The 23,036-nt window shown below is 47.8% G+C and overlaps 1 long non-coding RNA gene across 1 annotated transcript in view; it reads left to right on the top strand.

Moving 5' to 3' along the window:
- Window positions 1–421: 421 nt before the first annotated feature.
- Window positions 422–23,036, top strand: part of LOC115461485 — a 30,366-nt gene continuing 7,751 nt past the window's right edge. Inside the window, exons 1-2 of the long non-coding RNA XR_003940721.1 lie at window positions 422–720; window positions 10,751–10,841. This is a non-coding gene — a long non-coding RNA (uncharacterized LOC115461485). The remainder of the gene's footprint in view (window positions 721–10,750; window positions 10,842–23,036) is intronic.

The raw sequence follows: 23,036 nt of genomic DNA, 5'->3' as shown, positions 1-23,036 counted from the left end.
AAACTACAGAATGTATAATTGATTTTTCTACTAGGTACAAGAATTGTTGAAGTTGTTTTTAAAAGCGGATACAGCGGGATCCTCGGGATCTTCCCGGATTCCATCGCCAACATTTTAGAGAGAGGGAAGGAAGAAGCGCCCGTCCTATTTTTTTACAAACAGCGAGAGAGAGAATTTTTTACAAACAGCGAGAGACAGAGGGAAGGAAAGGAAAGTGATGTGATCGCTGCGTGCAATAACAAGCAGGCGGCCGAAGAAGCCTGAAGCGCTTAAGGAAACAAAGAACCACTCTTAAGGTAGTACTACTTAGATCCGGAGGATCCCGCAGATCTGGGTTTTACACCGTCCCCGTAGTTGCTGCACACACAGCACCACCGTGTTAAAAGCCACGCCCCTTGTACGCGCTGGGCATGATCAAGGAGGTTTGATTGAGATGGGCTCGGTGGAGGGAGAACCGGCAGATCCGGGTCACGTGCACCAGAATGACGTGTCACTGTCGGCACTGTAGAATCAAAACATTCAAGGAGAGTGAAAGGAAGCTGGAGTCTGGGGTCGTATAACGCCAGCCTGTGCCGCACCCCCCACTCCACTGCTGGTGCGGTGAGTCCGCACTGCGCCTCCACACACACAGCTGCAGTCCTACCGAGGCTGCTTCGCGCAGCTCCGTAGGGGGCCTCCTTGGCTCTGGCTGTTGGTGAAAAAGTTGCATTAAAAAAACTGGTAAGTTGTGCGGAGGTTACAGAGCGCGAAGTGGCTTTGGGACGTGCGAGAGAGCTGAGTGGCATCCTCCTGCTTTGCTTTGCCTTCTTGGCCTGTTGAAATTTATCAGCACAGGGTAAATATGTTTGGAGTAGTAATGTGCTGACAGGCTCTTTATTATAAGGGGGTTCTTCAGCTCGATCTCACCTGTGCTGCTTCTGAGGTGGCAGTCTGGCAGAATACTTTATACCAGGAGCTCCCAACCTTTTACGCGGTGTGAACAGCTTGGCCTCAAAAAAGTTCAGGGAACTGTCATTCATCCCCGTTGCTCGCTCTCTCTTTCTCTTCTCTCTTGTGAGCACAGTCCGAGGCGAGAATCCCAGTTCTCTCAGCTGACTCCCAATCAGGGATGCCCTTTTTAGAGGGCAGCTTTCAAAGCTATATTTCCACAGGTGTTTTACCTGTGAAAATGGGATATTTGAAAATTGCCCATCTTGTGTGTAGGTTAAACTAGTTGCTTATTTTTACCTGTATTTTTAACAGAGGCGTTCTTGGAGGTGAGTTTGGAACATGCTTTTTGTAGTTTCAGAAGTACACATGTTTAGATTAGAAAAAAATACAGAAGAAGCAGGTGGAAATGTCCAGAGTTGTTTTTCGTTAGGCACTTTTTCAAAGTGAAAATACTGTTTACTTTCATTGTGAAAACAGGTGCAAAGTCCATGGGTACAGAGGTTTTAACCTTTTGGCTACCTGTAGTCTTTTGGACAACTGGCTGTTGCCTCTAACTGGCAGGAGACCAGAGGGTATCCCTCTTATCACATTGGCCAGCCTGAAATAAGCATAAGACACTTGAGGAATAACAATTCAAGTGTCGACAGGTGAACTTCCAGTAGTAGGGTAATGTGTACAGGTATTGCCTGTTCTGCCTATTGGGAAATCTGCCACTACACAAGTAAAATGTACTCTTGCATTTTGCAGCTATGCGGACAACATGAAAATTGCCCTTTATATCTTGTAGTACAAAGAACGATTTCTAGCCAGGAACCATAGCCACAGAGGCCACAGAGCCATGAAGGTCTGGACATCTTTAAAAACACTTTTAGACCACCTTTCCTTTCTCAAAAAAGGTTGTCTCGAAGGAAAACTCAAGCACTTGGGGCCTGATTTTTTTTATCAGGATACCTGTGTGAGAAGTCCAGAAATGTGCTTGTTCCAAGCCTATTAAGGCTCCCATAACTATCCCCAATAGGGGGCAAATGCTGACACACACATTTATACCAGCTTTGAAGCTGGTGTAGATGCATGAATGTACTCAGCATGTGAACCCACATATCTTGTAAGATATGCATGCATATCACAGCTTCACCCTGGGAACACCTATGCACAATCTGGAACCACAGTGTGGACTGTGGAAGACATGCTTATTCATACCAATATACAAGGATCTCTTACCAAGACAGAGGCGATTAAGGAGACACTTTTGAGATTTCTCCAGTTGTTATAACTCCTGATGCAGCAGTTTCTGCCAAAACACAGATCTATGTCAAGTCTATTCATATTGGCAAGCCTCTTGGTACAGTGTTATGTTGTTTACATTGGTCTGAATTGATTTTTTTATATAATAAAATACATTTTTTCCCAAACTCTGGAAGTACCTCCTTTTGTGTTGGAAAGATCAGGAACGTGCTATAGATGTAATCTACTTAAATTTCAGGAAAGCTTTTGACACGGTTCCCCACAGGAAGCTGTTGAATAAACTTGACAGGCTGAAGATAGGACCCGACGTGGTGAAATGGATTAGGAACTGGTTTACGGACAGACACCAGAGGGTGGTGGTTAATGGAATTCACTCGGATGAGGGAAATGTGAGTAGTGGAGTGCCTCGGGGATCGGTGCTGGGGCCGATTCTGTTCAGTATATTTGTGAGTGACATTGCCGAAGGGTTAGAAGGTAAAATTTGCCTTTTTGCGGATGACACCAAGATTTGTAACAGAGTGGACACCCTGGAGGGAGTGGAAAACATGAAAAAAGATCTGAAGAAGCTAGAATGGTCTAAGGTTTGGCAATTAAAATTCAATGCGAAGAAATTCAAAGTGATGCACTTAGGGAGTAGAAATCCACGGGAGACATATGTGTTAGGCGGTGAGAGTCTGATATGTACAGACAAGGAGAGGGATCTTGGGGTGATAGTATCTGAGGATCTGAAGGTGACAAAACAGTGGCCATAGCAAGAGGGTTGTTAGCCTGTATAGACAGAGATGTGACCAGCAGAAGAAAGGAGATGTTGATGCCCCTGTACAAGTTGTTGGTGAGGCTTCACCTAGAGTATTGTGTTCAGTTTCGGAGGCCGTATCTTGCTAAGGATGAAAAAAAATTGAAGCGGTGCAAAGAAAAGCTACAAAAATGGTATGGGATTTGCGTTACAAAACGTATGAGGAGAGACTTGCTGACCTGAACATGTATACCCTGGAGGAAAGGAGAAACAGGGGTGATATGTTACAGACGTTCAAATATTTGAAAGGTATTAATCCGTAAACAAACCTGTTCCGGAGACGGGAAGGCGGTAGAACTAGAGGACATGAAATGAGGTTGAAGGGGGGCAGACTCAAGAAAAATGTCAGGAAGTATTTTTTCACGGAGAGAGTGGTGGATACTTGGAATGTCCTCCTGCGGGAGGTGGTGGAGATGAAAATGGTAACGGAATTTTAAAATGTGTGGGATAAACAGAAAGGAATTCTGTTCAGAAGGAATGGATCCTCAAAAGCTTAGTGGAGATTGCGTGGCAGCGCCAGTGGTTGGGAGGTGGGGCTAGTACTGGGCAGACCTCTACGGTCTGTGCCCTGAAAATGGTAGATACACATCAAAGTCAGGTATACATATAAAGTAGCACATATGAGTTTATCTTGTTGGGCACACTGGATGGACCGTACAGGTCTTTTTCTGCCGTCACCTACTATATTACTATACAACTACTTGAGATTCATAGGGGTGCTGGAGAATAATAACCAGGAAAATGTCCTGGACGTGGTCCAGGCCCTGTGGTGTCAGCTCCTGGAGCTTACCGAATCAGCATCTGATATCAAGCTGGAAAGGGTGCACTGGGCATTGTGTGTGGCTTGGGACAGCTGACCCCGAGACATCACTCTTTGTTTTGTGCAGCATACCGACAAGGAGTTGATTATGCAGAAGGCACGGGCTCTCCCCTCGCACCATTTCCAGAATGCCTTGGTGTCTGCTTATCAAGACTTTTCTGCATTTATACTGGCTAATAGACGAGAATTCAAACTGGAATAACTATGAAAAGAGCAGATTCAATACCACTGGCTTTTTTCAGTAGCTCTCAGCATCCTACTCTAGCGGCGCTGTGTAGAGCAAAATAGCTAGAAGATGCTTGGAAGTTACTGAGAGAAGCTTGTCTACCTTCTGAAACATCCTCCGGGCCCAGAGGCTAAGCACTGGACTCGAACACCCAGTAAAAGGAAGAGGCTTCAGCGACATTCAGATCATGACCAAATCTGAAGGCTTCTGGATGAAACATTGTTTTTCAGAACCAGATCTCTGTGTTGGGCATTGTTTTGATTGTGGCTTGTTGTCCCTGTATTATTTTATCATCTCTACTGTATTAGAGGTGTTTGACACGTACTCATGATTGCAGGGTTTGGCTCTCCTCCCCCATTTTTCTGTTCCTTTTGAGTTGCTATGTAAAATGTTAAAAAGGTTTAGAGGATTACACTTTTGCATTGTGGAGAACATATTTTGACTCTATTTGGAATGTATTTGTACTGTCTTTGGGTTTTAATTGTTTTTGTTGTTTTCCTTTGTTATGCTTAATAAAGTTCTCTTGTTGAATCAAAAGAAATCTAGTAAAGATTGCAAAAAAATGTGTAATGGAAAATAAAACAAAAATAAAGACACAAATCAGCAGGCAGTATATACAAAGCTACTCCTTGAACAATCAGGACTAGTCAGCCATACATGGATGATATCATCTGATGGCAGCAGGATGGATTCCCTCTCCTAGAGCTCAGAAAGACCTTTTAAAAGGGGTCCTTTTGAGCATGTGCCAGCTGTCCTCACATCCTCCCTTGGTCTGTTCTGTCTTCTTGGAAATGTGGATGGATTTTCCTGCTCTCCTTTATTTCTTTAATTTTTCCCTTCCTCTTTCAACTATAATCTTCTTTTAATTATTATTTTCTCCTTGAAAATTCGCTGTAGTGGACCAAGGAGACCCTCCCCTTTCCTTCACTGTGGTTTCCCCTGGAGAGGGTGTGGACTTCCCTCCCTGACCTGGCCAGTGACTGGAACTACTAACCTTAGAGGTGTTGCATTTCTCCAATCCAAGATGCATGTGCCCCTCGGCATGCCCTTGGCCCGATATGATGATTTTGGCATGCAGGGGCAGACTTGGTCCTAGACTTTTTTTTTTTTTGTTACATTTGTACCCTGCGCTTTCCCACTCATGGCAGGCTCAATGCGGCTTAGATGGGGCAATGGAGGATTAAGTGACTTGCCCAGAGTCACAAGGAGCTGCCTGTGCCTGAAGTGGGAATTGAACTGAGTTCCTCAGTTCCCCAGGACCAAAGTCCACCACCCTAACCACTAGGCCACTTCTCTGGTGTTGAGATCAGACAAGTGACCAAGCTGCGAATCAGATGCAGGGAAAGACTCTCACCTTGACAGACCTACCATCCAAGGCCCAAGAAGCAACACAGGCCTTCCTCTTAGAGGGCTTCATCATGAGAGTGCCTGCGAGACTCTTCATAACAGCACAGGATCCATATCATGTGTGCAACTTGCTCCCAGATGGGCCTCGGATGCAGGACTCTACAGGCTATCAGTGCAAAGGCTCAGTTTCTCTCTCCCACTAGTACCATGGGTGGTGCAAGGCTCACGGCGCCATTCTTTCTCCAGCTGCAGATTCAGTCTTCTTCCCTGTGCTTTGCTTCCAGCACTAATGACACTACGGTGTCTTGGTCATCAGTGTGGATCCTGGGACACCTGTTTGTCATTGGAAGCTTGTTCCAGCGTTACACTATCTCTACAGTTTGACACCACGGACCTTGAGGCAGAGATCGAAACTTGGGCCTGAAGTCGGGCTGTGGGAGGTGTTATTTTTCGACTACAAAATTTTTGAGATAAGTGTACTTTTTGAACCGCTTAGTACTATTACACGGTTATTGTGAGCACAGAAGCTTTTTGTAAGCGCAGAAGCTCTATTTCTTTATTTATCAGGAGATTTTTTGCCCGTGATGATTCAGCGGATCTACCTTATGTTGTAATATTCAACGACGGAGTTCTCCCTGCACATTTGAGGCTTTTTCCTCCAATTTAAAAAGTTTTTGGTCACAATCATACTATTGTGGATATCATTGTTGTTGGATTCCATATCATAGGAGCCATAACAGAGAAGATCCTGGCCTTTATTATGTATTTCAATACCACCTTTACTGGAACAGTAACCAGAAAAGTTCTCTGACTTGATAAGGTTTTGTAGGGGTGGGGAGCATGCAGCTTGTTTTGAAGGTAGCTGGGACCTTTGCACCAGAGATACGAAGAATTAAAACTTAAACACAGGCAACAATAAAGATCTAATGTAAGCAACAGAATAATGAAGAGATGACAACTTGTTTTTCAGTTATTGCACTACTGGATGTTCAGCCAAGTTCTAAACCAACTGATGGGGAAGGCCTACAAATAAACCATTACAACAGTGCTAATTTACCATCTTAACTGAAAATCTTTTAGGTAGAGTGTAGAATTTGTTCACTACTGTATAGGGCCCGTGTTATGTGTGGTATGGGGAGGGGAAGCAACCAGGGCAACTGCCCTGGGCCTCACAGCTACAAGGGGCCCTCCTAAGCTTGTGAGCATCCGGGGTGGTGCAAGATGTTGCTTGTTCTCTGCCAACTCCATCTTAGATGCCCACGTTCAGACTACAGTTCTCATCAGTTTAGCTCTGTCTCTCGCCAGCCCCTCTTCCTTTTCCCCTGCCCCCCCCCCCCCCCGGCAGTCCTTTAAACTTCAAGTCACTCAAAGAGGAGTGAAGTAAACATAGCCACAAATCCCACTTCACCAAATTTGTGTTCAGTATTTTGAATAGGCAAAAAAACTAGGCAAAGTCTCAGAAAAATACAGGTATATATTTTTGAATAACCTGTTTACTTCAATCACTGGCTTAAAAAAAAAAAACCTTCCCTGTTTTGTTTATGTGAATATGTCCAAATATCCTAAAGAACTTACTATAACGTCCAGCTACTTAGCTTAAATGGACGCATAGCTCTCCCCAACATTGGCCTCCATTTCACAGTGCCAAACTGCTGCTTTAGGGGGTAGTAAATCTTCCTCCAATTATGCTTCCTCTCTCATCGCAGCCTTATTGAGCACTACCCCCTGAAGCAGCAGTTTGGCACTGTGAAACAGTGGCCAACGTTGGGGAGACCTATGCGTTAATTTAAGCTAAGTAGCTAGATTTTATAATAAGTTCTTTAGGATAATTGGACATCTATATAAATAATTCTCACCTGGAACATTCTGAAGCTCACTCTGTGGGAGGGAAACACTGAAGGCTAGGCTGTCAGCAACACTCACTCTCACTCATGCACCACTCACTGTCACTCAGACCCGCTCTCAGCCACGCCCCTTCCGGACATAATGTGCAACCCCAACGTTCTAAATGAAGCCTCAACCGGAAGTGTGAGGCGCCCGAGATATCCGTTTTGGCCCATTACTGTGTGCCCCGCCCTTGCGTCACAACGTGATGATGAAAGAGGGCGGAGATCTCCCCGAGGTGCGTGAAATGCGGCCACACCATCACCAACGAGGTGGACATCAAGGTGGAGCTAAGCGATGGGGCCGGGGAACACGGCTCCGATATCGTCCAACGCACGAAAATGCCCAATGACTCACTGCGAGTGGCCATCAAGGTGGAGCTAGGCGCTGGGGCCGGCCAGCACGGCTCTGATACCATCGAACGCGCGAAAATCGCTCCGAGTCCCCATCAAGGTGCAGGTAGGCGCTGGGGGCGGGAACCAGGCCTCCCATACCGGCGAATGCGAGAAAATGGCCAAGGACTCGCTGCGGGTGACCATCAATGTGCAGGTAGGCGCTGGAGCCGGAAAATGGCCAACAACTCGCGAGTACCCATCAAGGTGCACGTAGGCACTGGGGCTGGAAAATGGCCAACGACTCGCTGCGAGTGCCATCAAGGTGCACGTAAGCGCTGGGGGCGGGGACCAGACCTCCCATACCGGCGAACGACACTTCAAACAAACACTACAGGAAACCCTTGCTAGTGCCCGTTTCATTGCTTTCTGAAACGGGCATTTTTTTTTACTAGTATTCACATAAATAAAACAAAGAAGGTTTTTTAAGCCAAACAGGCTATTAAAAAATATATGTCTGCATAGGGATACAGAGGGAAGATGAACTATGGATATAGGGAGGAAGAGAATAAATTCCAAATGGACACTGGGGTTCTGGAAAGAGAGCTGAGTAAAAAAATATGTTTGGTAAATCATCCCAGCTCACTGTAGCCAGCACTAGGTAGAATGTGTTGGCTGTACCTGAGTAGTTTGAAGGTGGATTGTTGTAGCCCTTTTAGCTTCTGGTTCAAAACACTGAATTTGGTATGTTGTGATTTGTGTAAGTGCTGCTAATTTTTGCAGCCTTGTGGAGATTTTCTTGATCCTACTCTGCGTAAAGCCATTTGTGAAATGGAATCTATAATTTATTATTGCTGTGATGGTGAGTTATTTAGAAACATAAAAATATGATAGTAGATAAGGGCCAAATGGCCCATCCAATCACTAACTCCTCCTGTTCCTAAGAGATTCCATGTGCCTGTCCCATGCTTTCTGAAATTCTGTCACAGTCCTCGACTACATGACCTTCACTGGGAGGCCATTCCATGCATCCACCGCTCTTTCTGTGAAAGAGTATTTTCTTAGATTTCTCCTAAATCTATTTCCTCATAACTTCATATTATACCTTCTTATTCCATAGTTTTCCTTCATTTGAAAAAGGCTCACCGTAAATGCCACAGAGGTATTTAAACATCTCTATCATATCCCCTCTCTCCCGTCTTTCTTCCAGGGGATACATGTTGAGGCTCATGAGCCTGGCCCTATATGTTTTACGACAGAGACTGCTTACCAGTTTTGTAGCCGCTGTCTGGACCAATTTCATCCTGTTTATATCTTTCTGTAGGTGCGGTCTCCAGAATTGCACACAGTACTCTAAATGGGGCCTTACCAGAGACGTACAAGGGGAACTGTCACCTCTTTTTTTTCCTGCTGGTCATCCCTCTCCATTTGCACCTTATGAAAATGTTTTTTGATGTCCAGACTGTTTGGCTATTTGGGGGCTACTTTTGGTTTGAGTTGGGCTAGAAAAAATTTCTAATTAAACTAACCTCATACTTTATTACACTCGTTTTTAAAAATAATTTTAAGACAAAAACCACAAGGAGGAAAAAGCCTCAGTGAACCCAGACCTTCTTGAAACTCTCATAGGTCTTAAATGGGTTTAGATTTGATCATTTGCTCAAAATCCTCCTATGCAATCTTTATTTAAATTTACTCAAAAACTCCTTGTGGTTTTCCTGTTAAAATTATTTAAAAAAACTGAGTGTAAAAAAGTGTGAGGTTAGTTTAAAGAATTAGTGCATTGCAGGGGCTATCTGAGGTTCGGCGGTAGGGGGGGCAGGGGCTAGAGTGAGGGGGCACATTATAGCCCCTCCCCCTACCGCAGTTAACCCTCCCTCCCCCGTCTACTGCCGTCACCTACCCCTGAGGTCCGCTTCCTCCTGCCGGCTTTTTAAAATATTGTTTCAGCTGGCGGGGGACCCCAACCCCCCGCCAGCCCAGTCGCGGTCTTCTTTAACTTCTTCATCCTCGTCGTGCTGAAAGTTGCATGCATCCTTAGTTCCAGTTGGACGGAGTCTGATGTCGCAGCACGTTGTAACGTCAACGTACTGCGACGTCAGACTCCATCCAACTGGAACTAAGGATGCATGCAGCTTTCAGCATGACGAGGATGAAGAAGTTAAAGAAGACCGCGGCTGGGCTGGCGGGGGGTTGGGGTCCCCCGTCAGCTGATGCAATATTTTAAAAAGCCGGCAGGAGGAAGCGGACCTCGGGGGTAGGTGACGGCGGTAGGGGGGTCCGGGGCGAAATCTGCGGGGCCCAGGCCCCTGTGGCCCCACGCAGATACGCCCCTGGTGCATTGTACTCCACTACATTCCCAGTGTGTGATTACTAGAAAAGTTTTCACCATCTGGCAGCACCCCCCCCCACCCACCTCCCTTTCCCCTGCCTGGCTGACATGTCTCTGTCCCTCCCCTTTCTCCAGGTGTGGCCTTGTGAACTTGCTGTGAGGCAGCCACAGCAATGAAAACAGGCTGCCCCCAGAACTTTCACTCTGCCACATCCTGCCTCCTCTAATGCAACTTCCTCATTGCTGCTGCTTCTGCTGGCACCCCATGGCAATTTTGGAGGACCACAGTGGGGAGGGAGAGATGCCAGACCCACAGGGTGGGGAAAGGGAAGGGAGAAGGAGAGTGAGTAGACTGTGTGTGGGGGGGGGGGGGGGGGAGGGGATCAGGGCCCCTCCTTAATTTCTGCTCTGGCCGCTCAATGTCTAACACCCTTCCTGCTACTGTAAAACCATTGTTAACTGAGACTAGGTTCTATTTTATGAAAAGTGACTAAGGTGCATTTCATTTTCACAGGATGGGGGTGGGAGCCTTTATTTAGGGGAAGGTTTGTATCTTGCAGACTTCTCACTTCCTACTTCATATATTTAGACTTTCCAAATTACTGAAGCTTATCGGATATTTGCATAGCAGACATCTGTGCAGAATGTGCAATATGAGGCTGCCAGGTAGTGAAAGAGTACTATTTTAAATCATCTGCGTTCACAACAAAGTCAGGCTCATTACAGCCGCGCTTTGTCAGATCTTCAAGACATACCATCTGAGTCCTTACTGATGTCTGAGCTCCTTGGATGCAAAAATAATTTTTTTAATAGAAAATTATACACATTTTTTACATAGGCCTGTATTCCTGTCCAGCCACTGAACCTTTTCCAGGGTGCTGTCAGAAAGCTGTTGAGAGAGAGAAAGCTGCCTTGGGTGCTCTAGGAGGGTAAGTTTGTTTTTTGTTTTTGTTTTGTTTTCCTCTCTTTTTTTTTTTTTTTCGTACAACTATATCCTTTTTATTTTATTCTTTCCAATCCGGCAGAATTCTGGAATTGAATTATAGAGGGTTGAAAATTTAACAAAATGGAGCCAGTTTGGTATTGAGGAAAATATAATGAAAAGACATATCAAGTTCAAAAATGGGCCAGATGGGATCAGGGATCCAGAGAAACAAACAAACAAAAAAATGACCCAGTGTATTTCTGTGGGAGAAGCAATTCCAGCCTCTGCAGCATACAGATTTTTATTTATTTATTTGCTGCATTTGTACCCCACATTTTCCCACCTATTTGCAGGTTCAATGTGGCTTACATTATGTTGCAAAAGGTATAATCATAAACAGAGTAAGAGGTATGGTCTAATTTAACATATTACTGTGTAAGAAATTAGGTAGATGGGTCAGTAGAATTATTTACATAACACAAAATAAAACAGGTAAGACATAAATGAATTGGGTGCTCAGGTGATCTGCAATCCAAGCACTTGTTAAGGCCAATTATTGATCATTACCACCATTTTAGCCAATTAATTTAGGGGTGGATCTACGATCCGCACCCAAAATTGTGTGTCAAACCTTCACAGCCTATACAAAATTTGGGGGTATGTGCACATAGTGCACCCTCTTTGTACATAGTCCCCTGAGTTCTATAAAGTTGTGCACCCAAATTACTGACTAGCGCACAAATTTGAGCATGATGATTTACTCTAAAATAACAGTTAAGAATTGTACCTGTTGAACTGCCTCCCTCTCGCATCTGCTCTCCTGGTCCTATACACACAGAGCCAACACACCCATTCATAGATATGCACACATGAATATATACAAACACAGACATAGGCAAGCAGAGGAACACACACACAGGGTTGGGATATAATTCTATAAGACATGCTCTACATACTTTTCCCATCATTAATCCCCTCCCTACTATTGTCTCTTCCCTATTCCTGCTGACATGGTTCTTATGGACTGCTGCTCAGAAATCCGGCGCTATCTGGAACAGTGCCCAACCAATACTACAGGAATAGTGTAAAAAAATAGGTCCCCAATACTGAACAGTAAAAAGATTTCTCCGAGGATAGCAGTCTGCTTGTTCTCACATGTGGGTCGGCGTCCATGGCAGCCCAGGAATGGAGTATTTTTCCCAGTAAAAATCACAAAGCTTTGTGACAGCTTCCGGAGCGTGAGGGACTCGCACCGCGCATGCGCAGCCATCTTCCCGCCCGCGCGTGTCCGTTCCCACCTCAGTTTTTCTTTTTCCACGGAGGAGAGTGGCTGCGTGTTGGTCTTTCTCCCTCAGGCCCAGAGAGACTTTGGCGTCTTCGCACTGATTATTCGCGCTTTAATTTTGTTTTAGGTTGCCTCTTTTGTCTTTTTCTTTTTTTCCTTTAAAAAAACAAAAAACCTTATTTTCTTATTTTTTGTCCCATCTTAAGTTTTCTTTCGCTTTCGTCGCGGCCTTCTTAGGCCGCACGTACGCGGGTCTCATTTTTGTGCCCTCTGTTGGCACAGTCGAACCTTTTGATTTCGCTGCCGCGATTTTTCCGCTCATGTCATCAAAGTCTCCCGGCGGCTTAAAAAAGTGTGCTCGGTGCCAGCGGTCGATTTTCGGGTACTGACCCGCATGCATGGTGCATCCAGTGCCTTGGGCCCAACCATTGCCCAGACGCTTGTAAATTGTGTCTGAGCTTGAAAAAGCGGACACAAGCGTCAAGAAGAGCTCTTTGGGACCGTCTTTTCGGAGCTCCGACTGATTCCTTGGCGTCGACATCGGTACCGCGGTCGGTGTCGTCGATATTGGCACCGGGGATGGCATCGACATCGGGAGCGCAGATAATGGTTGCCCGGACATCACCACTAGCTGGGAGTAGCGAGCTGTTGAGTGGGTCTCCACTTGTCTCGAAGGCTCCTACTGTGCAGGCCCACCGGGACCAACCGTTGTCGGACCCGACCCCGAGGAGGCATGTGGATTCCACATCCTCCTTGTCTGTACCGAGGAGTACCAGAGACGTGCTTCGAGCGAAGGCGAAGAAGCATCATCATCGGTCTCTGAGGCACGGTACCGGGAGCTCTGGGGCGTCGAGGGATTCGGCACCTAAGAATCGTCAACGCCAGGAGGAGCGCTCTCCCTCCATACAAGAGGGGTCGGTGCGTCGATCTTCTGACAGCCCAGTACCGCCTCCCAGGCCTCCACAGATTCTGATGCCAACTTCTGCACCGACCCCACAGCCTTCCTCAACAGAGACTTTAGACGAGCGCATCCAAGCCATTCTGCCAGGCCTTCTAGAGGGGTTGCTGCGTCAGTCTGCCTCAGTTCCTGGGGTGCTTGTGCCCTCGGCACCGTCGATGGAAACGGCAGTTGGCTTTGTGTCTGTGGTGTGGTCCCCGACACCGGTACCACTTGCAGCATCGGCCTCGGCTGCCACCCAGGTCGACTCCCTGTCAACGTCGCTGGAGGGAGCTTCATTGCCGCCGACACGGGAGTCGACTTTTCGGCATCGCCATCGAGGACAGGGTTCCTCGGTGTAACACTAGGGGGCGCTGTGCTTATGACAACACAAAAGCCACCAGACACAATATGCGGTATATCGCTTTTATTGGTGATACATATGTGAACACATACACCAAGATACTTACAGCACCCACAATTCAGTCAGCATCTGGGAAGACCACCAGGGAAGCACTGGCTCTCCTCAGAGATTGCAGGGAAATACCCTTCACTGAACAAGGCGTCCCTATGTTCAGGCAAGCTTCTAAAGAAAGTCCCGTGCTCCCCCCTCTTTTATAGTGTGAAACAAACACCTGTGCGTGTGAAGATGAGCTAGCTCATAACTCCCCCAGACCTGCATAGGCTGAAGGTGCCTTTCCCAGACTTGCACAAGCTGGCATCCCTTAAACAACCAGCCTGTTTCCCATAACAGAGAATAACTCCCCCAGACCTGCACAGACTGAAGGTGCCTTTCCCATACGTGCTGGCATCCCTTAAACAACTAGCCTGTTTCCCATAATAGAGAATATCAACACATAATTACAGCCAAAACATTCCACTCATTCCATCCCCAGCTGACCCTCAATCCCATGTATTACACTCGGCGTCAAAATGGGCCTGGTTTCGGACTGCAGTTAGAGAACTCTTGTCCGATACCGAGGAGGATGCCTCGTGGGATGAAGAGGAAGATCCCAGGTATTTCTCTTCCAAGGAAAGATATAGTGGAATTGGAAAAGGTGCAGCGAAGGGCGACTAAAATGATAGCAGGGATGGGACGACTTCCCTATGAAGAAAGACTAAGGAGGCTAGGGCTTTTCAGCTTGGAGAAGACACGGCTGAGGGGAGACATGATAGAGGTATATAAAATAATGAGTGGAGTGGAACAGGTGGATGTGAAGCGTCTGTTCACGAAAATACTAGGACTAGGGGGCATGCGATGAAATTACAGTGTAGTAAATTTAAAACAAATCGGAGAAAATCTTTCTTCACCCAACGCATAATTAAACTCTGGAATTTGTTGCCGGAGAATGTGGTGAAGGCGGTTAGCTTGGCAGAGTTTAAAAAAGGGTTAGACGGTTTCCTAAAGGACAAGTCCATAAACCGCTACTAAATGGACTTGGGAAAAATCCACAACTCCGGGAATAACATGTATACAATGTTTGTAAGTTTGGGAAGCTTGCCAGGTGTCCTTGGCCTGGATTGGCCACTGTCGTAGACAGGCTGCTGGGCTCGATGGACCCTTGGTCTTTTCCCAGTATGGCATTACTTATGTACTTATGAGGAGTCTTGTGGTCTTCTGATCCTACTCCTTCACCAGAAAGAAAGCTTCTTCCCCGGAGAGCCTTTCTTTCTCTTCATTTGTCTGGGAAATGTCTGTGGCTATTCCCTTCCCTGTGGTATCTGAGGATGAGCCCAGGACTGAGATGCTCGAGGTCCTTGACTATCCTTTGCCACCTAAGGAGTTGTCCACTGTCCCTTTGCATAATGTCCTTAAGTAGACATTGCTTAGGAAGTGGACGAAACCACTAAGTTATCCCACCATTCCCAAAAGAGCTGAGTCCCAATATCAGATTCACGGAGAACCTGAGTTGATGAAGTCGAGTTACCTCATGACTCTATGGTTGTAGATTCCGATCTCAAGAGAGCCAGGAGTTCTAGGGATTTTGCCTCGGCGCCCCCGGGACAAGAATCTAGAACCCTGGACTCTGCGAAGAAGGCCAATCAATCCTCCATGCTCGTGTCCAAGATTCAGTCGTACCAGCTCTACACGAGCATCCACATGCGGAACAATGTAAAGCAACTGGCGGACTTGGTGGACAAGCACCCTCTGGAGCACGCCAGGCCTTTTCAGGAGGTGGTTAGGCAGCTGAAGGCGTGTCGTAAATTCCTGTCCAGGGGTGCTTACGACTCTTGATGTTGCATCCAGATCCGCTGCACAAGGTATAGTGATGCGCAGACTCTCATGGCTGCGTGCCTCTGACCTGGACAATCAGACCCAGCAGCGGCTTGCGATGTTCCTTGCCGGGGGGGGGGGGGGGGGAAATAATATTTTTGGCGAGAAAAGTCGAGCAGTTGGTCGAGCAGCTCCACCAGCGGGAAACTGCCCTCGACAAACTCTCCCACCGGGCGCCTTCAGCATCTACCTCATCAGGTAGACGTTTCTTCAGGGGAAGGAGGACTGCTCCCTATACATACTTATTGTATGTATAGGGAAAAAACGTTACAATCCACCTTCTCAACAGCCTTCTCAGGCTCAGCCCCAGTGCGCTTGTTCTCGTCAACAGCGTGCGCCTCGACAGGCCCCTGCAGCTCCCCAGCAAAAGCAAGGGACGGGCTTTTGACTGGCTCCAGTTGAGCATAGCCACTATAAAAGTGTCTGTGCAGGACGATCTGCCGGTTGGAGGGAGGCTAATTTTTTTTCACCAAAGGTGGCCTCATAACCTCTGATCGGTGGGTTCTTCAAACAGTTCGGCTAGGATACTCCCTCAATTTGGTTTCCACATCTCCAAATTGCCCACCGGGAACTCAGTCCTTCACCTTCCAGCACAGGCAGGTACTTACAGAGGAACTCTCCGCCCTTCTCAGTGCCACTGCGGTCGAGTCCGTTCCACCAGGCAAGAAGGGCTGGGGTTCTATTCCAGGTACTTCCTTGTGCAAAAGAAAGCAGGGGGATGTGTCCCATCCTAGACCTAAGGGCCCTGAACAAATACCTGGTCCGAGAAAAGTTCAGGATGGTTTCCCTGGGCACCCTTCTTCCCATGATTCAGGAAAACAATTGGCTATGCTCTCTGGACTTAAAGGATGCTTATACACACATCCCGATACTTCCAGCTCACAGGACGTATCTTCGATTCCATCTGGGAACAGCACTTCCAGTATTGTGTGCTACCCTTTGGTCTCGCGTCTGCGCCCAGGTTCTTTACAAAATGCCTGGCAGTAGTTGCAGCGTCGCTACGCAGACTGGGAGTACATGTGTTCCCTTATCTCGACGATTGGCTGGTGAAGAACACCTCAGAGGCAGGGGCTCTACAGTCCATGCAAATGACTATTCAACTGCTGGAGCTACTCGGGTTTGTTATAAATTACCCCAAGTCCCATCTTCTTCTTGTTCAAAGACTGGAATTTATTGGAGCTCTGCTGGATTCTCAGACGGCTCGCACCTATGTCCCTGAGACGAGAGCAGACAATCTTCTGTCTCTAGTTTCCATCGCCAGAGCGTCTTAGCGGATCACAACTCGGCAGATGATGAGACTTCTGGGCCATATGGCCTCCAAAGTTCATGTGACACCCATGGCCTGTCTTCACATGATATCTGCTCAATGGACCCTAGCTGTCCACCGATTTTCACAATTCCCTTCAGTGGTGGACAATTTGATCCAATTTGACCTTGGGACGTCTTTTTCAAATTCCTCAGCCACAAAAAGTGCTGACTACGGATGCATCTCTCCTGGGGTGGGGAGCGCATGTAGATGGGCTCCACACTCAAGGAGCTTGGTCCCTCCAGGAATCAGGTCTTAAGATCAATCTCCTGGAATTGCGAGCAGTCTGGAACGCTCTAAAGGCTTTCAGAGATCGTCTGTCCAATCAAATTATTCAAATTCAGACAGACAATCAGGTTGCCATGCACTAAATCAACAAGCAGGGGGGCACCGGATCTCGCCCCCTGTGTCGGGAAGTTGTTCAGATGTGGCTTTGGGCTAATCTTCACGGCATGTTTCTCCAAGCCAAGTATCTGGCAGGCGTCAACAATAGTCTGGCCGACAGGTTGAGCAGGATCATGCAACCTCATGAGTGGTCGCTCAACTCGCGCATAGTGTGCAAGATCTTCCAGGAGTGGGGCACCCCCTTGGTGGATCTTTTTGCCACTCAGATCAATCACAAGGTCCCTTAGTTCTGTTCCAGACTTCAGGCCCATGACAGACTAGCGTCGGATGCTTTTCTCCTTCATTGGGGGAACGGCCTTCTGTATGCATATCCTCCCATACTTCTGGTGGGGAAGACTTTGCTGAAACTCAAGCAAGATCGCAGAACCATGATTCTGATTGCTCCCTTTTGGCCGCGTCAGATTTGGTTCCCTCTTCTTCTGGAGTTGTCCTCCAAAGAACCGTGGAGATTGGAGTGTTTTCCAACCCTCATCACTTAGAACGAGGGGGCGCTTCTGCATCCCAGCCTCCAGTCTCTGCCTCTCACGGCCTGGATGTTGAGGGCATAGACTTCACCTCCTTGGGTCTTTCTGAGGGTGTCTCCCGAGTCTTACTTGCTTCCAGGAAAGATTCCACAAAGAGGTGTTACTCTTTTAAATGGAGGGCACCCCCTTGGTGGATCTTTTTGCCACTCAGATCAATCACAAGGTCCCTTAGTTCTGTTCCAGACTTCAGGCCCACGACAGACTAGCGTCGGATGCTTTTCTCCTTCATTGGGGGAACGGCCTTCTGTATGCATATCCTCCCATACTTCTGGTGGGGAAGACTTTGCTGAAACTCAAGCAAGATCGCAGAACCATGATTCTGATTGCTCCCTTTTGGCCGCGTCAGATTTGGTTCCCTCTTCTTCTGGAGTTGTCCTCCAAAGAACCGTGGAGATTGGAGTGTTTTCCAACCCTCATCACTTAGAACGAGGGGGCGCTTCTGCATCCCAGCCTCCAGTCTCTGCCTCTCACGGCCTGGATGTTGAGGGCATAGACTTCGCCTCCTTGGGTCTTTCTGAGGGTGTCTCCCGAGTCTTACTTGCTTCCAGGAAAGATTCCACAAAGAGGTGTTACTCTTTTAAATGGAGGAGGTTTGCTGTCTGGTGTGACAGCAAGGCCCTGGATCCTCGCTCTTGTCCTACACAGACCCTGCTTGAATACCTTCTACACTTATCAGAGTCTGGTCTCAAGACCAACTCCGTAAGAGTTCATCTTAGTGCAATTAGTGCTTTTCATTATCGTGTAGAAGGTAAGGCTATCTCTAGACAGCCTTTAGTTGTTTGCTTCATGAGAGGTTTGCTTTTGTCAAAGCCCCCTGTCAAACCTCCACCAGTGTCATGGGATCTCAACGTCGTTCTCACCCAGCTGATGAAGCCTCCTTTTGAGCCACTGAATTCCTGCCATCTGAAGTACTTGACCTGGAAGGTCATTTTCTTGGTGGCTGTTACTTCAGTTCGTAGAGTCAGTGAGCTTCAAGCTTTGGTAGTGCATGCTCCTTACCTCAAGTTTCATCATAACAGAGTAGTCTTCCGCACTCACCCTAAGTTCTTGCTGAAGGTAGTGTCGGAGTTCCATCTGAATGTGTCAATTGTCTTGCCAACATTCTTTCCCCGTCCTCATACCTGCCCTGCTGAACGTCAGTTGCATACATTGGACTGCAAGAGAGCATTGGCCTTCTATGTGGAGCGGACAAGCCCCTTCAGACAGTCCGCCCAAATATTTGTTTCTTTTGATCCCAACAGAAGGGGAGTCGCTGTTGGGAAATGCACCATTTCCAATTGGCTAGCAGATTGCATTTCCTTCACTTATGCCCAAGCTGGGCTGACGAAGGTCATGTCACGGCTCATAGTGTTAGAGCCACGGCAGCGTCGGTGGCCCACTTGAAGTCAGCCACTATTGAAGAGATTTGCAAGGCTGCGACGTGGTCATCAATCCACATATTCACATCTCACTACTGCCTTCAGCAGGATAGCCGACGCGACAGTCGGTTTGGGCAGTCGGTGCTGCAGAATCTGTTCGGGGTTAGAATCCAACTCCACCCCTAGGCCCATTTTTATTCTGTTCCAGGCTGCACTCTCAGTTAGATGTTTATTCGTAGGTCAATCTCAGTTATGTCCTCGCCGTTGCAAGGCCCAATTGACCTTCTTTGTTGTTTTGAGTGAGCCTGCTTGTCCTCGGAGAAAGCGAAGATACTTACCTGTAGCAGGTATTTTCCAAGGACAGCAGGCTGATTGTTCTCACCAACCCGCCCACCTCCCCTTTTGGAGTTGTTGTTTGTTATTTGCTTTTTGATATAACTGAGGCGGGAAGATGGCCGCGCATGCGCGGTGCGAGTCCCTCGCGCTCCGGAAGCTGTCACAAAGCTTTGTGATTTTTACTGGGAAAAATACTCTGTTCCTGGGCCGCCATGGACGCTGACCCACATGGTGAGAACAATCAGCCTGCTGTCCTCGGAGAATACCTGCTATAGGTAAGTATCTTCGCTATACTGTTTGACTGAAAATCAGGGGGATGTACATGCCTGGTGCACGCACACAAAAGTTTTGCAGTAAGCACAGCTCTTGTCTGCATGCGCCTGGCAAACCTAGAAATAAGGCACACATCAACACCGTTCTTCTGTTCCTTTAAATATAAGCTGTTCAAATTTTTTTTCACCTGAAAAGCTTATATAGAAAGCACAGAAAACAGGCGCCAATGTGTGCTTTCACTTTCAGGTTTGCTCCGATTCGCTCACATTTGTCTCTCACTACCAGTGCTTAGGGGCATGCACAAATAAAATAAAACCCAGCAGATTTCAAACAGAGAATCTTGGGAAATCCTATCTTCAAATACCCCAATGCCCGTGCCAAGCTGGCATTAGGTTTTCAGCAGTAAGAGTCGCTTTCTTTTGTGCACTGATCTCTGAGCATTGGGAAGGAATAGGAAATGACCCCATTAACATCCATTTGACTACATTTGCATGCTATTTATGCTATTCTTTGACACGCACATGGTCTCCCATGCTAGAGCCCTCTGAGCATTTTCAGGGGGATGATCAGAAGCAAACGCTGGCACTAGAGGCTGTTAGTGCCATACTGGCGCCGGCGTTTGCTAACGCCCCATGATCAGAGCCCTCGAGCGCGTGAAACAACGTGCTCGGGGGCTTTGAAAGCAACTGGCATGCAAATGCATGCTAAACAGGGCTAAACATATTCATCCCCAATGATCAGCGGCCAGGGCTCCAAAGATTGGGTCGCTGTTTGCGGCAAAACCTACTCTAGCTCCAAGCTGGTGTTAGGGTTTGCAGATCATTGGGGAGGAATGGTGAGCCCTATCCAGCATGCTGGCAGGCCCCCATTCTCCCCAACAGCAAACCTGCCAGCGACAGGGGGCTGGAGGTCCGGTGGACCTCCGGTCCCCCCAATGATTCCCCCCCCCCTCCCCAGGTTCAGGGAGGGCTGGAGATCCAGTGGGTGAGTGGGTCGCAGAAATAACAGCAGAGGTGTCTGCGGTGTTGGAGGGCCTGTTGGAGCGACGCCTCTCTCCCATTGACTTGAAGTTAGAGCGCCTACAAACTCAACTAGAGGTACTCTCTCGGGACTGTATTTCCTTTCAAACCCGTACAAGTGTAGTGGAAGACAGAGTCACGGAGGTGGAGGGTACGCAGGCTTTACTGCAGAAAAAGGTCACAGCACTGGAGGCAAAAGTGGATGATTTGGAAAACAGATTGACTTTCTGTAGCCCTGGTTGGTAAAGGAGCTGCAATTCGGTGAGCTTGGTGGGCCGCTATGTGGAGCACGCACATCGAATGGGGCATCACCAAGACGCTGCACAGAGATTTCGAGTGGTCATCCTAATGATTCTGAATTTTATACACAAACAGGCTATCCTTCAGGCAGTTCGTGCAGGGAAATCTTTGACTTATGATAATAAAAGGATTTTGTGCTTTTAGGACTATTCAGCTGGGGTGGTGGCGCAGCGCAGAGCGTTTATGCCAATTTGTTCTAAGCTGTTCGCCATGAAAATCAAATTTGCGTTGCTGTACCCAGCTTCCTTTAAAGTTATGCATAATGGATCCTCCAGAACTATAGTGGCAGTGGAGGAAGCTCGAGAATTCCTGACCAGCGTAGAGAATGAACTGGCCGGAGGCTCAGGAAAGGGACGATGAAGAGAAGATTAAAAAGGATTTTTTGGTGGTTTGTGTGATAGTTTGGTGGTAGTCCCACTTTTGAATATCATAGTAAGAAGGAGTAACTGTGGGAGGAGGGGTAGGGTGGCGGAATGGTGTAGATGGCTGGCTGATTTTTGGAAGGGAAGTATTGGGCTAGGGGACTTGTAGGATTGACGAGGCGGGTGTGTATACAGGAGGGGTGTGTTTTTCCAGGAGGGTATGTGAAGATTGATTGAACAATAAAACGTAGTTGGGTGCTGTAACCAGGTACCTCTAGGTGCAGCCAAGGATAGAACAATCTCCTTCAGCCACAGGCTCCTGGTACAGTCAAGAAAATAAATGTCCACCAGCAACTTCAATTTTAAGGCTTTTATTCCATGCAGGTTTCTAGTAGACCTGATACACAGTTCCAACAGCAGCATTCACCTTTAATCTTAAGCACATGTAAGCCACCTGAAAGTGTGTGGCAAATAGTCCCCTTTAAGCAGTAGGCTACCAGCAACTACCAGGATTCAATACAGGCTTACAGTCAGTTTGTCTGGTCTCTTTATCCAGTGCACAATAAACCGTAGTTCAATTCCCAAGACAAACAGTTCAATCAGTTCATCATCCCAGTTCAATCACAAAGCAGCCTTTACTTTCAGGAGGTTTCAATACTTTAGGGCAGGGGCGTATCTGGAATCCGGCGGTAGGGGGGGCCAGAGCCAGAGAGGGGGGGCACATTTTTGCCTCCCTCCCCCCCCCCCGCCGCCGCCGCCGCCGCCTCTCTCCACCCCCTCCCCGCCGTCAACCCTCCCCCGCTGCTTACTTTTGCTGGCGCCGAGGTCCCGACCCGCAATCTCCGTTTTTCGTCTTCCTCCGTGGCCATGCTTCCAGGAAGTAACGCTGCAGTGCTGATTCGTTGACTCCAGTTCGACGTCTGACGTCAGACGCCGAACTGGATTCAACGAATCAGCACTGCAGCGTTACTTCCTGGAAGCATGGCCACGGAGGAAGACGAAAAACGGAGATTGCGGGTCGGACCTCGGCGCCTTCAAAAGTAAGCAGCGGGGGAGGGTTGACGGCGGGGAGGGGGGCCAGGGCGAAATCTGCGGGGGCCCAGGCCCCTGTGGCCCCACGCAGATACGCCCCTGCTTTAGGGACTTCCTCACACCCAAGGGATTTCAGCCTGCTTCGGTACTTTAGGGACCTCTCTTGCCAAAGGATTTTCAGCCTGCAACTGCTTCTCTCCTCCTGAACTGAACTCCTGAGACTCCTTCCCACCTGCCTAATCAATCCCTGGCTTCTGCTCTCACAACCCTCCTTCCATTAGCTTCCCCCACACCCATACCAGCTGAGTTAAGCATTAGACTAATGGGGATCTCCTGCACCCAGGGTTTCCTATCTCTCTTTCCCCCTAGTGGCAGCCACTCTACACATCCTGCCAGCTTACACCCATGTCTTCCCCTATTGCAGCTAAGAGTCCAGTCCGGGTTCCTCATCTCACCCCCTGGCTCCTTGCCTGCAATGCCTTCTGGGACTTGTATTTCAGACTGAAACTGCCTTAACCCAACTATCCTGGATGTGACTTTATCACAGTGCCAAATATGGTAAAGAATCATTAGTTCCTGGGATCGCTGGGGAGACGTTATAAGTGACGGTTCCTGTGTGGGGAATGTTGGTTTGGAAGTGGGGGGAGGAGGGTGGGAGGGTTGGGTTGGAAGTGCAGCTGTGGTTTTTTTTTTCCTATTCTCTCCTCCTGCCTCGAGAATCTAAACACTGGAGAAGGTCTGGAAATAGCGCAAGGAGCTGTCAAGATGGGAGCTGAAGAAGTAATGA

This window comes from Microcaecilia unicolor, chromosome 2, assembly GCF_901765095.1.
Source record: "Microcaecilia unicolor chromosome 2, aMicUni1.1, whole genome shotgun sequence".
NCBI classification, from domain to species: Eukaryota; Metazoa; Chordata; class Amphibia; order Gymnophiona; family Siphonopidae; genus Microcaecilia; species Microcaecilia unicolor.
Note: the sequence above shows the minus strand (reverse complement) of the source record. Positions and strands in the feature narration are given on the sequence as shown.